Here is an 18,233-nt window from a genome sequence, read left to right on the forward strand (position 1 = left end):
TCCATCTAATCTTGAAATGGGTGGATCAAAGATGTTCAGTCTGAGGCTTAGCAAAGTGCTAACAGACACTGTTGAACAGAAATGGTTCAGTGAAGTGCTCCAAGCAAGAAATAAATTTGTTGGTGGGCAAGCTGGGAAGTGAAAGAGAAGTGGAAGTGGCTGAGGAAATGACTACCTATCGATTATTTTGCTGGGTTACCTCCTGACACTGGTTTTATTTACAAAAGGAGGGAAAAGGAGGTATAAGGTGGTTGAGGAATTGGACCAGAAAGCTGGCAGCAGTGCCAGAAAAGACTGGAAATTAAGAAGGATGCCCAGTGGTTTGAGTGCTGGCTTGGAAACCAGTAGCAATCATATGTTTGGTTCTCCATCCCAAATTTCCTGTATGACCTCGGCCAAGTCATCCAGTGTCTCAGCTTCCAAAAAGTGAAATGGAGCTCAGGAACCTTGTTAAAAAATAAAACAAAAACAACTTGTGGAGGTGAAGAACTATCTCCCTCTACAGCCTCAAGGCTTAGAGGGAGCCTGATGTAGTCATTGAACAAAGGAGACTGGATGGCTTCCTAAATTATTCAAAATAGAAATGTAGATTCACAATTATACAAAAGAACTGACTGCAGAACACTTAAAGCTGTAGGGACAAGCCTGGTGATAGATCTTCTGACATTTCCATGCTCCTGTTCAAGCTATAGGAAAAACACACACACAGGAATTACACAGCCCTGGCTGGCACTGGTGTTTGCTCTGTAGATGGCACAAGTGCTAACCTTATTTTCTACATTGTTTATGCCAATGTAAAGTGGAAATAGCTGTAGGAATTACCCCTGACATGTGTGAGATCTGGCCACATCAACCCTCTCATTTATTCCAGAGCATGCATTTTCCTGGCCATCATTTCTCAGCCTACCTTAGTCAACTGCAATAACATTTTTGGCCAGTACAAAGTTTTGACCTGATGTCTGTGCAGATCTGGAAGGAATTTCCCCTTCAACACGCATGATCTTCCATTAAGCAAAGCCAGTTCCATGATTCCTGGAAGAGTTAAGAGGTACAAATATCCTGTAACTCTGGATCCTTGCAATTAATTCTGCGGTCTCCTTTTTAGGGACGAGAAGATAATTCTTTCACACCCGGGGCTGATGGGTCATTTAGGGGCAGTCTTATCACTCTGTGAGCAAAGACACATTGCTAAACAATTCAAAATGGAAATCTCTGATGTTGTTCATTCTTCTGCTCTAACTGACCAAGTGTTATGCAAATTTTGGAGTGGAAAAATAGGAACTCAGTCTCACAAATGGAATGACAGCCTGGATGGGTTGCTGTGCTCTGGAGAAAACAAAGGAGAAGAGTACCAGACCTTATTTACAGACCTTTCAGTTCACTAATCATGAATAACTGCAACATTTCTCCTGCTGCTACACACAGACATGTCATCAGTGGTGACAATCAGTGTGTCATCCCAACCTGGCCCATCCCACTTGCTGATGGAGGCTCCTCCTTGAGGCATTGCTGTCTTTAACAGAACAACACTCATGGACAACTGTTCAAGCACAGAGAGGAAGCAACCTCTTAAATACCTACTGAAAGGTGAGTGAATGCATTAAAGGCCAAGCTTGAGAAAGATATTTAGGTAATAAGAACAAGAAAAATAATCAAATCAATCAGTAAAATCAGAATAATGACATTAATCAGCAAAAGAGACATAAAAAAATTAAAACTCTTACCTTACAACAAAGTCTGGCTTTGCAAAGACTTAGAAGTGGAAACTTTTCCTCCTCCTAAGTAGTCTCTCAAGTTGGGATTTTCAAACTGCTGTTTAGCTGTGACTTCATTTTTAAAGCTCTGAAAACTTGTGGTTGCTCAGTACACCTATGTTAAAGTTCTCCAGAAGTTCACATGGTCCTTCACTTGGAGTACACAACTGCTCTGCTTGGAGAGGGTAAAGCTGTGGTGTTCCTGCTGGAAATGTTAAGACAAACTGTGGAAAACAAGGGTTATGTCCTAAATCTCCCTCACTCATGGATTTACACTTCTCTCCCTTGGCAGAGCAGCTCTTCTTGGTCCCTATATTGGGCAGAAAATGCTCAGGTCTCAAAGCTGCTGTTTCCTGCCTCCTGCAGGAGGTCACTGCACAGACACATCCAACACCAGCTATCACACAGGTGGACATGGGATTTTCCTTTCCCAAGCAATGTCCAGTTGGAAACCATGGAAACCTCTTTAGCCACAGAGACATAAAGATGCATTAGGGAACATTCTCACCAATCACATGCATCTTTATGCAGAAGCAAAGCCAAAGTTGGCTCCTTCCCCCGTAGTGTAAAAATTCCTATACAGATTATACACCTTATTAATTCTAGGCCAGTGAACTTTCCTCCCAGTTTATAACAAAGTGCCACATTATTAGTCAGGCTTTCCAGCATCTTTTGATAAAAATGGTGTTTTTATTGCCGTATAAAAAATACAAGGCAAGTTAAATGTTCGGTATTTTCTTATAAAATATTTAGGTTTATAAACTGTTGCAAACAGCCTCGTGTTTATATAATATTCAGACATCTCTAATGCCTCTTATGAAAGCTAATGTATAAGCTCTTAGCTTTGCAAAAGGGTTTTAAAGATACTCTGCCCATCTTAAAGTGTAATTCTACATAGTCTGAAGAGCTAGTTTGATAACAGCTTGTGTTGAGCTTAATGTTTATTCCTCCCACTGCTGTCTAGGTTGAAATTTGCTTACTTAATGAGTGAAGGCCCCAGTGCATTTAAAATTTAAATACCTGACTAGGACACCCTTAGTCAGCAAAAAGCACACACATGCCCAATTTCAGGTACATGCTTAAATCCTTTAAGTCTCAGAGCTCCAATCATATGCCCACATTATTCAACAGACAGAAAAGCAGTTGGGAATACATTTCTGAAGCATTTCTGAGGCAGAAGAATGTAGTTCACAAGGGTAAGAAGCTTTAATCACTTCTCTTCCAGGTATTGCTCAATCTCTGCCACTACTAAGAACCAACTCCTGTTTCAGTTTCTGAGTTGCTGCAATTCTTGTTGGTTGTTCCTGTAGATATTTTACTTTTGCTCCTAAATAAAATGAATAATAAAACTACTCAAACTACAAGGCCACAATTGTTCTCACATCCAACAAAATGCCAAGCAGAGTGGGATTCTTCTCCCCCCATCAATTGACTCCAGGATGTCACATTTGCACCTTGTCATTTTGATGTCAAACAACAGAAACAGTCAAGAATATTTATAATTTTGAGCACATTGTTTAAAATAGAACAGTATCAGAAAGACTATCCTTGGATTTCTCCTGTGAAGAAGAACAGATTTTTAATTTGTTCCCCTGTGCAATTTCTAGGGCCTGTGGTCATGGAGGGGAAGTTACACAGCACTGAAAGTTCTGCAGCCACCCCAGGACAAGAGCTCTGATCCTGAGGGAAAACTTACAGAGTCCTTAGGGATTGTTTTCCATAGTTTCTTCTCCTCTGTTATGTGTAAGTAAACTATTTTTCCCCATCATTGGACAAATCTGCCACTTTTTGGGTCTAAAACCTCAAGAAAACTCATTCTTTACAATAAAGGCAGAAACAAGTCATCTGATTCCTCCCCAGACTTCTGCAGAAGGACAGACAAAGGCCATGCAGCAGATTATCCTCCTGCTAAACTCCCAAAGCAGCATTTCCTTGCCAGCTCCAGCCCTCCTGGAGCTCCTTCCCCACCCACACCAAAGTGGCCTCTAGAGCCAGGACTGGGCAGTGCCAGGTCCTTCTGCTCTCTCTGTGTTTTGCTGTTCAGTAACTTCACCCCTGGGATCTGATCACAGTGGTCAGAAAGATGCCCCTGTTTTGGTAGTAAATGGCATCTGGCTCCCAATGCAACACAGGGCCAAGAAATACCTGCACAGACAAACAGCTCTTCCCAAAGGTCCTCTGTACAATGATAATGGCACTGCACATGACCTTCAAAAATTCTTTGCATAGTAAATTAACTCTCCTCAAAGCATGATTTTATAGAAGAAGGCAAAAAAAAAAAATAAAAACTATCAAGACTGAAGAGCCTTCATTTTCAAGACAAGGACATTGTGGTAAATTAAAATAAATTTATCCTTTGAAACAAATTTAAATAATTATAAGCAAGGAATAGCTTGAAAATATTCTCTTCCCTGCCCCTTTCAGTTTAATTTAATGAGGGACACTAGTTAACAATGCCAATAATAGACTGTTGTGGTAACTCATCATGGCCACTACAACCCAGCTGTAATCAGACAGAAAAGTATCGAGGGTTGGCCAATAATCAGATTGAGATTATTCAGAGAGAGAAAAAAAGAGCAAGAAATTTTAAGAAAAGACCTTTGTTTATTTGATTAACTCCTTGCCATCTATTTTAATTCTTCCCACTTCTTCTCACAGTCATTTTCCACTCATCTCTCTCAGCTTCCCTGCTTGCTTTGCTTAGCAATGCATTTCTTGCAAGCACATGAAAGCTTTTCCAATGGTCCCAATCAGGCACATTCTCCAAAGGCAGGCTCACCCTAAACAGCACTCGGAGTCAGAACAAGATGCAAGACAAGTAGATCCAGCAAATGAATAGGAGGCATCACAGTGAGACAATTATGATGAATATAAATAAGCTGGCGAAAAGAAATATCATTTCACTGAAACATGCAATTTTACTCAACCCAAAATCATTCTTGGAGACAAATCTGTCTTCAGAGAGCTTTCAGTATGAGGGTTTTTGAGGTTGCATCAGCTGTGATCTAAGGCAGCAACATCCCAGATATTTAGACTGAGTCTGTCCCCATTTTGCAAAGGCAAATTTTGAATGTCAGAATTGCCATTATCCGACCACCTCATGGTGCAAAGTTACCATGGGCCCTTTGTGGGAAGGAGAATGTTCTTAAAGCCAGTCAGTCCATATCTTCTCTTGCTTTTATTTAGAAGCCACTGTGCAGCTACACAGAAATACCTGAGCTAATCCAGCATGAGCCAGCTGAAGCACAGAGGGAGCAGAGAACTGACACACTCTCCCAGGCAGCTGCTCAGAACAAACCTGTGGAGAGCCACAGCACACAACTGCAGGTACTGCACCTCCCTCAGGTACCTCCACACTGGACTGCACATCCACCTCTGCACACCCACAGCCTGCCCTGCACATCCACCTCTGAACGTCCACAGCCTCCACATCCACAGCCTGCCCTGCACACCCACATCCACCTCTGCACACCCACAGCCTCCTCTGCACACCCACAGCCTCCTCTGCACACCCACAGCCTCCTCTGCACACCCACAGCCTGCCCTGCCCATCCTCACCTCTCTGCTTTAGCCTGAGCAACCAGAGCTCTCGCAGGCCATGCAGCACTGCACATTTCTGACATGGTGCAATAAGGCAGACAAATCTGGTCACCCAAACACTTCCAGTAACTCTGCTTAGCAATGATCTACAGGATGAGAAACATCCAGCAAACTACAGCAGTTTTAAGAGTTTTACTATGGGTTATTTCTTTTTCTTTTTTTTCTTCTTATTTTTTCCCCATTAGGGAATTACCAATTGTTCCAGACTGTTATTAATTGGCTCCCAGCTCCACACACACTGTCAAAGTGCTGCTCAGCTGGCGGGCACACCATGCCTTCCCAGCAGATTTCTTTCACAGCTGGCTTTGCAGCCTGAAAGGTCCTTCCCATTTCCAGCTCTGCAATCCTTCCAGATAGAAAGGAGGAGAGGAACAGACAGATGCCTTTCCACAGAGATGTGACAACCTGAGCAGGTTCTCAGCATGTCAATAACAATCTAATCAGGCTGCATTTACTGAGGGGAAAATGAGGGCTCTGACTTTGCCAGAACACTTCACACATCTGCCTGCTCTTACAAACACATACAACACACTCTAGTTTCCAGATGCAGATAAGGATAACCACAGTGTGGAAAACAATCCAAGAACTAGTCTAGCCAACTCCTAGCTGGACCTCAGCCTCTTTCCACCTCCTCCCCGTGCTCTGGAATAACAATCTCTGCCTGTGCCTTTAGTGCAGTCTCACAGACACTGCTGGGTGTTGGTGTCCCAGCCCGTGCCCTGCTGCTCCTGGGATACACAGGGATGGATCCACAGGCTGGCCCACCCTGCTTCTCCCTCTGCCTTGCTGTAATGCCAGGGAAACCTAGCTATGCCCAAGGAGCAGGAATTTGTCCTGGAAGAGTCCTCATGGCACCTCTAGAGAAAGAACAGCTGCAAGGATCTCTCCTCCCCACGTGGGCAACCAACTGCACAGAAATGTCCACAGCTCACCAAAAATAATGCCAGGCTTTTCTTCTGCTCAGTCTAATTCCTGCCAGAGCTCCCTCCCTGGGCAGGGCTGATTAAAGCTGACCTAACCCTAACCCTGACTGGAAGACTGGGGGTATCATCCTCAGGTGACCATAGTTAACTTGAATTAGTCACTGGCTTGTGAATCAGAGAGCAATAACCACCCCAGACAGCAGAGCTGCACACTGGCTCCTCATCCAGCATGCTCCAAGGCAGGGACTCATGCCCAGTAGCAAGCTAATCTTGTAAAAAAAATAAAATTGTAAAATAACACAATAGGATTTTGAGTCCAGATTCACTGCCTGCAGGAAGGAGGATGATTTTTTTTTTTCTTTCCTGGCTGATTACCTAAAGAAAAAAAATTACTAGCTCCAGTGAATGAAAAAGGACTTTTTAGTCCAAATGCCTCAGTCAGGTCATCCAAATTCCCGGTTGCCTTGATCTCTTTTCCAGCCAATGAGCTCCTCTTAAGCTCTGACTGATGGTGTTGTATATTTTAAAATGTGTTTATTCTGACAATTTGCTCTGCTTTTATGCAAGAGGACAGGCAAGCAACTCATCCCCAAAACCTCAAGGAAAGAGCACAAGCCTTGGCTGCTGGACTATTTGGCTCCCTGAAGACTGTTGATTCTTGGACAAACTGTTATTCCATCCCTAAAAGATGTACTTACCCTGAAAAAGAAAGTGCACACACAAACATACAACTAGGTATTAAGAGCTTTGGTAGATCTGTGACTCTGGCCTTGTGACTGAAGTGTCAGCTGCTCCTGCAGAAATGGACATGGTAGTGGAAAAAAATCCCAAACAAAAAACCAAAGGGAGAGTGAACCCTGAGCTGCCCACAGCTGGACTGGGCTGAACTTCCACTGCAAGCCACTAACGCTGGGTTCTCCTGCCAGTGAGGTCATGGAAACCAGAGGCAAACAAATGGGGACTTCTAAACAGATCCAGGGCTAAAGGAAGGGGGGAAAGGGTGTGGGGGAGAATATTCAGGGAACATCCTTTCTGTGGAGGGCTGTGTGTTTCTCAGGGTACCAGGAGAAGGGCAGATATGGCTGTACAAGAGAGGTCAGCGGGTATCAGACCACATCACCCCTTTCCTCCTTCCCTTGGCTGCCTCTTAACACTCCCTTTGAGTACATTTCCCTTTGGTTGTGGGAAACACATAATCCACCAGTCCTCCTACAAAGCATGTTGCAGTGGCACTGCCTGAAATAAAACCCAGATTTTTGCCTTCCAGCCCCCTGCCTTCACCTCTACTGCTCACTCCTAGCCTTAATCTGAGCAGAGAAGACAGGACTGGGAGGTGGGCACAACCCCACTGTACACCCAGAGCACAAGGATTACTCCAAATACAATGGTGGGGTTCCTTAGTCCCCCTCACTACCTTCCCCTAATGAGTTCCCCCCTGGTTTTACCAGGAGTGCCTGCACAGACATGGTGGAAATGCATCCCCAGGTCACCACAAGCTCCTGCATGCTCAGGGTCAGCAGCCCTGGAGACAATGCCCAGCCAGCACATGAGGAATAGAGACAGGGACTAGATTAAAACAGACTTTTAAATGAAGTTCAATTTAAATAAATCCCCCTATTTTTGTTGCCATCGACCAGTTTAAACTACATTTATTCTCTGTGCCATTTGTCTTCTTTTTGTACAACCTATTTGTGGTTAGCAGTGATTGCACAGGAGCTCATCATCTCCCAGGCTACACCCCTCACTGCAGGGCCTCATCCCAAGGGTGCCCTAGTGAAGGGCTCAGCTTATAGCCAGCCCACGAGCTCCTGGGATGTCCCCCTTCCCTGCCCTGCACACTGGTGCCTGTCCTGCAGCCCTGCCACATCCCCCTCATCTCACACCCCGACATCCCAGACACAGCCTGCACTGGGATCCTCTTCCCACAGCTCTGTCAGCACCCAGGCCAGGCTGGCTGTGTCCTCCCCCCTCCACAGCCTGACAGAAGGTGCTGAAGGCTTCTCTAAGGGTGGCCAGGAGTGGGGACAAAACCCCCATGGAGGGAGCAGCCAGCCATGGAGAGCCATGGGCAGCACCAGCCATGGGCAGCACCAGCCAGCCCGAGGCAGCCCCTGCCCAGCCCTGGCCTCCAGCTGAGCTGCTGGAGGAGCCCTGGCCAAGTTCACCCTGAGGACACTGCCCACAGTTCACAGCACCTGCTGGCAGGACCCAGTGCCCTCCTCCTGCCCAATTCCAGGCTGCTAATGAGGGAATGGAGAAGGATACGAAGGCCATGCCTGATTATCTTCAGATGGCACCAGCTCTGGAGAGCAGCCAGACAGCCACCCTGGACCAGCAGCTTCCTCGCCCAAACCTCCCCCAAAACCTCCTACCTGAGGCAGTCCTGCATTTCCCATCCATGTGGCTTTTCCTGAACCTTCCCATCTGGGACATGTGGCACCTGTGGGCACGTGGACATGGTTCAATGGTGGAATTGGCAGTGCTGGATTAACAGTTGGACTCAATGATTCTCGAGCTCTTTTCCAACCCAGCAGCTCTGTGATTCAGCCAGGGTTAGGAGGGCTCAGCAGCCTGGCTGCTCTCAGCAGGCTGGGAATGTAACCTTGGGGGCACTGCATCAGGGCTGCACAGATCCCATTGATCTCCTCCCTTTGAACTTGGCAGAGAGCTAAAGTTTGCAAAAACGATTCTCTTTAACCTCTGTGAAGAAGCAGAGATCTCAGGGATTTGAGTGCTGATCATCCTCACGCTGCATTAGCAGGTGAAGGAGCTTCTTCGAGATTCTGCTCAGCAAAGTGAGAGGGTCAGGGAATGTCAAACAGGATCAAGGCCAGAGAAGATGGTTGTGTTTTTAACAAGCTCTGCTGCCAAACATGCAAGAGAGCAGCAGCTAGGAGGGAAGGAAAGGGTGTGTGGTGACATTGGGGAAGGGAGAGAAAGTCTTAGCCAGCAGGACAAGCATCCTGGGTCACACTGCTGGGGAGGTGAGGCTGCTCTGCCAGGGAAAGGCTGACAGACTAAGTCAGATGCTTGGAGTAATTCCACAATGTTCATAAGTAAACAAATAAAAACAATCACCTTTTATGAAATATCAAATCTTCTCTTCTCAGTCCCATCCTGAGTTGAACTCTCACCAACACCCACATCAGACAGTGCCTGGCTGCTGCCAGCACAGTGTCCCTGTGCTGGAGCTGTAGGAGAACAAAGGAGGTGCCACCGCAGTTCACACACCTGTGACCAAGCCAGCAGCTCTGTCCTGATTCCGCAGACCTCGTGGAGACAGAGGGAGGAGGAGGGTGAGGTGCCCAGCACACCCACAGCCTCAGGTGCCACAGAGCTGCCACTCTGTGAGCTCAGAGATCCGGCTGGAAATCCCTGTGGAAAACCAGGACACAGAGAGCACAGAGCTGTGACCTGAGCCAGCCTGGGGCAGGGGCTGCCATGCACACACTGCCATGGCTGAGGGAGAACAGCCTCAGTGCTGGGAACAACACCTATCAACCTTGGAAAATAAAAGCAATGACTATGAAAGAGGTGACAAGCTCTGGATACTCTAATTGAAAAGTGCTGCTGTTTTCCAGCTCCTCTGGATATGGCACTGCAGGTAACCAGAATTCAATGATGAACAGTGCTGGGAATGGGAATGGGGTGTATTTGCTCTAAGCAGAGGACAGTCAGCAAAAGCTCTGTGAGGGGCTGTGAGCAGACATCAGTCTACCCTGGCACATGGACACCTCACAGGATCTCAGCATCACCAGGAGGAGCAACCACCGTGCTCAGAGCTGCTGAAGCCGAGCTCAGCAGCCTGACAGATCTCACACACCACGAGCAGAGCTCAGCACTGGGGTTGGACTCAGATGCTTTAGCAACAAGCAGTGCAGAAAGCCCAGAGGATGACTGAATGTGAAGTCTTTCTTTGGAAGAACAATGGAAAAATCATCCAGCCAGGGTTTGAATGAGTAACTGGTCCTGACACCTGAACTACTGGCAATCCCAGGGGCTGTTTTAAAAAGAGTAACAAAATCACAAGATTTGTCAGCAGATTTTCATTATGAGGAAGCTGAGGTCAACCATATTTCTAAATTAATTTTCTAGTACATCTTGGTTAGACTTTAGGTAATAGTCCCTCCTCCAGCCCCCCCCCCTTTTTTTAATAAGTACAATTTACTAGAGTTGCATAAAAATGAGTAATACCTTAGTTTCACTTAGACCCAACATGAAATGAGTCATTTCTTTCCAGCACATGACCAGGCTGTTATGTCTCTCCTAAGCACACCACAGAAAGATAGAGATGTTACTTTTTGCCCATAAACAGACACTGCAAATCATCTGATTCTTTGAAGTGACAATGAGTTCACCTCCTGAAAAGGTCCATTTGAAGTGCACCTTTCCCTGTCATACCCACATCCCCACAGCTGTGTCAGGCCCTGGGAAAGGGGCACACACTTTGTTCCCATGTCTGTCTCCTCTGGCTGACAAGGGGAAAAAAGGTCTCTTTGACAATGGAGCCCCAAAGGGAATAAACATGGTACCTTTATTTACAGATCCAAGGTTTGATAATCCCATCACTAGATGCTCCATCCCCCTCAGGCTCTGAGTAACCAGGATTTATTATTGCCCTGTCCTGGGCTTTTCTGCCCCTCTCATCTTTCCAGCATTCTGCACCTCAGAGACACTCTCTGAGGAAGGTGGTGGGTTCTGACTGGGACTGTGAAATGCAGTGTTTGCGTAGATAACATGATGACATTGAAATCACTATTCTGTCTTCCCCAAGATCAGCTTTGCCCTTCATTTTTTACCCTCTCAATCAAACTTAGTTTAAAGAAGAGTACAAAAAAAGAGAAAAAATCCAAAAACCTTATTGTCACTTTGTGTCAGAGGCAGGCACAAGATCTCTTTCCATATATTTTGATTTAGTTCACAACACAGTAAGAATTCATCAGTTTACACGAGACACCCACATTCCTCTGGATTTACACAAATGTGACCAAGAGCACAGTGCTGGTAAAAATTCCCAAAAGCTGCTCTCCTGCCTTCACATCTGCCATGAAGATCCCCATGACACTCCTGCAAATTCAGCTCCCACCCACTTCACTCAAAATGGAGCTAGAAAGAGGTGACTTGCAGCTCCTTTTCGGATCCCAAATCCAGGAACTTCTCTCATATTCCTTGAAGTTTGACCTAGAAATACTAAAATCCCTTTTTTTCAAAAATAAATATATATTTTTTTATATGAACTGTATATCACCATCTCCTCACTTCCCAGTGTGGGCCAGTTTTTAATCCACTGCCTTCCACTACCTCAGTCCCGAACTCCCTCCAACTGAGGTCATGCTTCCTATATTTCCTTTGAAATCATGACACCTACAAGGAAAGGGGGGTGGCAGCAGACTATATTTTAAGACCTTCCATAATCCAAGACCTGGAGCTATAAGAAAGGACTGTGCATTGCAGCACTGATGATCAAACCATGAGTTGGCAAGACTGGGCTTTCATTCAACTGAACCACAAATGCACTTGAAACAGTGACTTGCTCTTCTGCCTTTGTTCCAGATCAGCCCAGGATCTTTGCTGACATAAACCAACCAAGGTCATTTCTGCTCTGAATCAACAGCAAAAAAAGGGAAAGGACAAGAAGTGAAGATATCACTCTCCACATCTTCATCCCACAGCATATTCCAGAGGGCACAACTTGATCATAACTTCTCTCACTCTCCCGTGACCTCTTGCAAAATAATCCCTCCTCACGTGCAAGTCATAAAGCAAAACAGTTCCTTTCTCACTGAAAATGCACACTGGCTGTGATGGCAAGATAAAAGTCATCCAACAACACACACAATTTCAGCTTATCTTGAGAAAAATGATACCTCATCCTCCAACAGGGAGGGTTGTGCAGGGAACACAGCCTGCCCAAGGTTATGGAGGGATCCACATCATGGAGAACTTGGACTCTCCACCCTGTGCTGCTTCAGCACACAAGGGAGGGAAAAGGTCTGCTGGCCTTAAATTGTGGATATAGAGGCTCCACCACAACCAAACTGCACAACAGCACTCATCCAAGGGAGTTGCCTTCCCCTTCCCAAACCTTCAGGAAGCACTTGTAGGACATGGACACACGGTGCAACTGCCCCAGCCCAGTATCCAGGTGATGCCTCACATTGTCATCAACACATGCCCTAAAACAGGGTGACTGTTTTGTTAGTTCAGGGTTGAGGCTGCTCTCACTGAAGCCCCTGCAGGAGGGAAGCCTACCTATGTGGGACCATGCTTCCTCCTGCACAGGGACACAGCACGTGGATGTGTCACCATCCCTGGAGCTCCAACATCCAGAACCACCCCAGCCCCAGGAAGTGCAGGTGCAGCATCATTTCCAGCCATGCTCCTCTTTCACCCCAGGCTCTGCTCCTGGGGAAGCAACTTCATCCCCCACCTTTCCCTCAATACAGTCCCACTGATTTCCCTGCCCAGCAGAGGCAAACACCAAGCTCAGATCCCCAGTGGCATCTCAGGTTCTTTATGTCTCAACAGCAATGCCTGAGCCACGTCTGCAGGCAGGTTTAGGCTTTCTTTGGTTGTGGTGTGTGTCCAGGGGACAAAGCACATCTTGAGCCTCTCCCAAGGACCTGTGCTCCCTGTCAGACTCACACCAGTCACAGCTGAGGAGCCAGAGAGGAGGAGTATGTTACACTCCTTTCCTTCAGACAACGCTCCAAAAATTCCTGTGTTTGACTACAGAAAACACAAATGATGTGGTTAAACTGATCACCCTGGCAGTGATTTAAAAAGAAACAAAACAGAGCCAGGGAAATCCAGATTTACAGACCTGTAGCCCATTTCCTTGTAGCACGAAGGAGAAAACCACCTTGTAGGCACATGTTTTCCAGCCCCCAAATTTGTTATCTGTACTGGTCTTACACCCAAAGGTATTTCTCCAAGATACCTTCGGGTAAGCAGGAATAGAACCACAGCCCCTTTTCATGCAAACCAGATGTCACAAAGGCAGCCAAAGCTATGGGCCTGTCTTTTTGTCTGCTCTTAGAAATAAACATCAAGGTTACTGAGCAGGAGAAACGACTGGGGCAGTCACTGCTCAGGAACCCCAGATCCTTTTCCAAACAGCAAATTACACATGTGTAAAGACTTGGCAAATGGAACAGGCCTGCTCTGCTGCCATAGGCTCACCCTCCCCATGGCCTTCATCCCTTCATCTCCATCATTAGCCCCTTTCCTGGATAACCATGCCTATACAGAAGTGCAGTGCCTTCTGATAACATCAGCTCTCCAAATGCAAGGGCTGGCATTAAATAAGTATTGTTACACTTCTTACCCCTACTTAAGCTTGATTTGGTAATAGATTAGAAGTGCAGAACAGACAACTGCTGAAAGCAGAGAAAACACGAGCGGTTCTTGTCCAAGGCAGAAGAGGGGGAGGGAAAGAGGCTGGAGGTGGCTATTCCTCCCCAGCCTCTGCTGATCGAAGCCAGCCATCCCCATCACTACCACTTTGCTTTGGCAGCCTTTCCAGGGGAAAAAAAAAGGGAAAAAAATCCCACTCCCCTGTGCAACCCGCTTTAATTGCTCTGTGTATCACACACCAAAGGGGAAAGCCAGGGGGGTGCAGCAACATGATGAGCTGCACCACCTTTATTGCTTTCAAGAGAAAATTCTTGCAGTTGGGGAGCAGGAAGGGGGACAGAGCATCCCCCTCTGACCCACAGGGCACATTCTTTGCCAGTCCATCTGCCACCCCCAGCTGCTAAATCCTCCATCCCCAGCACAAGGTGATCCCAGAGCAAAGCACACTCCTGACACAGGAAAGGGAACAACTTGGGCTGGTTCCCCCTGACAAGCCCCGCTCTCCCCACCCCCTCCCTCCCTGCCATGTTTAAAGCAGCTGAACTCGAGGTACTGAGATATCACAGAGAGAGTTTCCCTTTCCTATCCTGCTCAGATGGCTCTTGTCAGCAGCTCCCTTCAGCCCTGTTTTCCATGAGGATTTCCTTCCCTCCTGCTCTGGAGCCACTGCTCTGGAGCTCACATTATTTGATTTCTTGGAGCCTACAGTCTGGAGCCAGCGAGGTTTGTCTGCTTCCCTGGGTTCAGCTAATAAATTGGGATCAGGGGGTCACACAGCAGGGGACTTGGAAGCCTGAGAGCCTCTGACACCATTTTTATTAGTTTTTACTATACATACCATTTCAGGAGCCGGGATGCCATCCCAGTGGGGCCCTACCCATTGCTTAGTAACTAAGATTTTGTAATCTAAGTTTTGACAAGGTCATTTTTTACCTTGGGAGAGGGTGGGGGGGGGAGAACTCCCACATACATTAATTACACAAACACTGTGGGGACAATGCAAATAGGAACCCATTTCCCTTTTGCATCAGGGCCAAAGAATGAAAAATCTATTTACTATAGGGCTATTACAAGCTAAACAGGCCTGGATATTTTAAACAACACACTGATACAGTCCCATCCTCTACTTGAAGATTGGATGAGTGCATTTCAGCCTTTCTCCTGTCTATCCTAAAAAAAAACAAACCATGCCATAAGGAAAAGTGACCAAACTTGGAGGCAGCCACAGAGCCCTGATGCCCAGGTTGTAATAAATGCCCCCATGCCTTTACTGGGAGCATAGGAGTGACCCTGAGCACGCTAAAATTAAGCAGCAAAACTTCCACCAGCATTGGCCTGGCCATGCTGATTAACCCAGTGCTTTGTTAACCACCACTGGCACACTGGGTATAAAGGACCTTTGGGCAAGTTCCAGTCCCAGCAGACAGAGGGGCAAAGAGCCCAAACACCCACTGGTCCTTCTGGTCAACCAGAGACAGGTTTTCTCCTGATATAAAGTTCCTTAGGCTACCAAGCAGGATGTTTAGAAAGCATGGGAAACAAGGAAGCACAGCCACTGACAGCAAGTGAGACAATCCCATGGGAGCAGGGTCAGAGCCAAGGCAGCAGGAGGTCTGTGGTGACACCCCCTGGGAAATGGTACCAGCGTGGGGGAAAGGAGCTGCCAACCATCCTGACCTGGGAAACAAGGCAAAGCAGGCATTTTGGCCCACAGACACATCAGGTGGTGCAGCCAGAGAGCCAGGCTGCCTTCCTGGTGCACTTGGTGCTGCTCTCCTCCACTGCAGCTTTTGCTGTGTTCAATAACCCTGAGCAGATTTTTTCTTTTTCTGTATTTTTACATCTGCTGTGATAAATTCATTCTGGAAAGGGGAAAATGGTCCTTTAGTCACTCCCACCTTTCCCTTCCACCCTCTCCCCTGATCCAGAGCTGCATGAGGTGTGTGCCTCTGATGTGGTTAGAGAGGGACTGAGCCTGAGTAAGGCTTTGAGGTCCCTTGGTATGTGTCCTGCTGGCTGTCACCTCACTGGGCTCCAGCACATGCTTTGAGGTTAAGTGCCAGTGTTTGTGTTTTGGGCCTTTGTTGTGGTTCCTTGGTATGTTCATGATGGCCTTGGCTCTGCCACCCCACAAGCAAATGCAAAACTCACAAAGTGGTGACTCAGTCATTTTCTCCACTGGCAGCAGCAGCAGCTGGCAGGGGCTCAAAACAGATCAGAGAACAGGGCAACAAGTGTCTCCAAGATGGATTTCAGACAAACGAGGAAAAATGAAAAACCTGAAAAAGCATGGAGAGAGAAAAAGCCTGATATTAAATAAAGAGCCAGAAAACAGCTGGAATGTCAAGTACAGAGGGAAGAGATCAGAAGTAAACGAGCTCTGACAGACCAGGAGCTGTGCTGTGCTTCAGCACACTCAGAACATGGATTGTTCATGGGTTAAACCAGCCTGCACCTCAAAGGAACCTGCTTTCTGCTGCCAGCACTGGAAGCTCAAAGCAGAGCCTACAGATCAAGCTGTTTGTTTCCTGCTTGAGGCAACAGCCCTAAAAATAAAATGACCCTGGAGGACTCAAAGCTGGCTTGCTCGTTTGGCTGGCGGTGTATGAAGTAGGAGAGTGAGGCTCGTGCTTGTTCTTCTGCAGTTATATGGGCTCTGTGGGTTTTCAGATAACTAAACACATCCCCAGACATGAAGGGGAACTTCATCCTGACCTGGTTTTGCTCATGGTAACATCTTCATCCCTGGAAGAGAAAAGAGTGATCCCTGTATTTCCTCTGCTGTCTGAACACACAGTACCACAGGCACTTGTTCAGTGGACACAGACCTGTGAGTAACATCAGTGAGCACTCACTCCACCAGCCACACGTCTGAACTGAAGCTGTGAGCTCCCCAATAAAAGCAAGACATCACGAGCTATGATGCACATAAAAAGGATGTTTCCATATTAACCATGTTGCAGGCTGAACACATGACAAAGTATCACATATGGACTCATATAAAGGCCTCTATAATAAAATACCAAGTTTGTAGAAGCAGAAAAGATGGTCTTGTGCTTAAGCACAGCACTAGAGCCACAACATCTGGCTCCTGTCCTTGGTGTGACCCATGGCCATCCTGTGAGACCTCAGGCAAGTCTTGTCTTAGCCATGTAACAGTTATGAAATGACTACAGAGTGCAGGGATTTTTTTCCCTTTTTTTTTTTTTTTTTTTTTAACAGTGCACAGCAATTACATTCAGGGAGCTTTACAACTCATTTCTCTCTGTTTGATCTCCAGCCTCAACTTTCCTGGCAAAACAGCAATTAGAGCACAAGTGCTGAGCCGGCTCTTTGTTGCTGCCCATGCCCTACCAGCCTCTGAAAATGGTTGTGACTCAGTCACCTAAGCTGCATTCTATTTATTCATGTGTAAACTGGGAATCACTATAATTGCTTTCTAAGCATTAATTGATTATTCCTCATAGCACTGCTATAGAATTCCTAGAACAGAGAGGAAGAAAACCAGCAAGAGGAGCAGACAGCAGCAGAACTGCAAACTACTAAGAGTTCTTTGTTTACTTCTTTTCTTCTGAGCGTGGTGCTGCAGGAGGATCTCTCCAGTCACATCTTGGTTTGCCATGCCATGGCTTGCTCTGTGACTTCAGTCCATACATCTCAACTTTTCTCTGTTCAAGCCCAACTCCCTCTTGAAAGTGAAAGTTTATGTTCCCAGGGGCTTCCTGACTCTCCTTTACAATGAAGTATGTCCACTTATATTATTACCTATATTTATCTTTCCCTGTCATTAGGGGCCAAGATAGTCAGCTGGATATCAGATGAATTTCTAGGTGCAGTTCCCTCCTTCTACAGCTTCTCTCTGCAGTTGTGTATCTCCAGTCACCACTCCCACAGTCCCACATTTTCTCCAGCTGGTTGGTCCTTGTATAGCTCTGCACATCTCCCCACTTGTTACAGCAACAGGCTGCAAAGAAATCGTGACCAACACACTGATGTGTAGGAAGAGAAATTAATTCCCTCCCTTCCTGGGGCCAAACTGCCTTGAGTCCAGCATGGACAGAGCAGCATCTAAATTCCCAGAGAAGGTGAGGAACTGAGCAAAAGTGGCAGTAGGTGTGTTATACAGACAGATTAACTTCACACCCTTAATCATTTCCAGCAACAAACCAACCAAAATAAAACACAAATCAGACTACAAAACTCAGGTCTGGTTCTCCCTCAGGAAAAAAACCCTAACAGTAAAAATACAAGCCTAAAACAGCCACCTTTGGAATTCACTTCCATGGAAAGAGGCAGTATATCGTATAGCTTGGTAATGCAAACAGTCTCCTTTTCCCTAATGGAGTATATACTCAGGTCATAAAAAATACTGCTTTACAGAGTCATAGCTTGAGCTTTGGTTTTCATGGTGTTAGGTTAAAATTATTTTACTATTGTAGTTATTTAGTCACAGATCATATAATCACACAACTATTGCCATCACAAGATCATCTGGGAACAAGGTCTGCACATTTTACTCCTAAAAATTAGTTTCCTTTCATCTCAGGTGACAACATGGAAATGTATTGAAAAGACAAAAGGAACATTCAAACCCACTAGT

General features: G+C 46.2%; 1 long non-coding RNA gene across 1 annotated transcript; it reads right to left on the reverse strand.

Moving 5' to 3' along the window:
* LOC127477983 (uncharacterized) lies at positions 1 to 9,432 on the reverse strand. Its single transcript, XR_007907088.1, has 4 exons — positions 9,356 to 9,432; positions 8,650 to 8,717; positions 1,725 to 1,959; positions 1 to 1,032 (listed from the first exon to the last, which is right to left on the reverse strand). It is a non-coding gene; the product is annotated as an uncharacterized LOC127477983 (long non-coding RNA).
* Between the last annotated feature and the right edge of the window lie 8,801 nt (positions 9,433 to 18,233).

This window comes from Manacus candei, unplaced genomic scaffold (assembly GCF_025592945.1).
Source record: "Manacus candei isolate 608988 ecotype Guabito, Panama unplaced genomic scaffold, ASM2559294v1 h1tg000057l, whole genome shotgun sequence".
Classification (NCBI taxonomy): Eukaryota; Metazoa; Chordata; class Aves; order Passeriformes; family Pipridae; genus Manacus; species Manacus candei.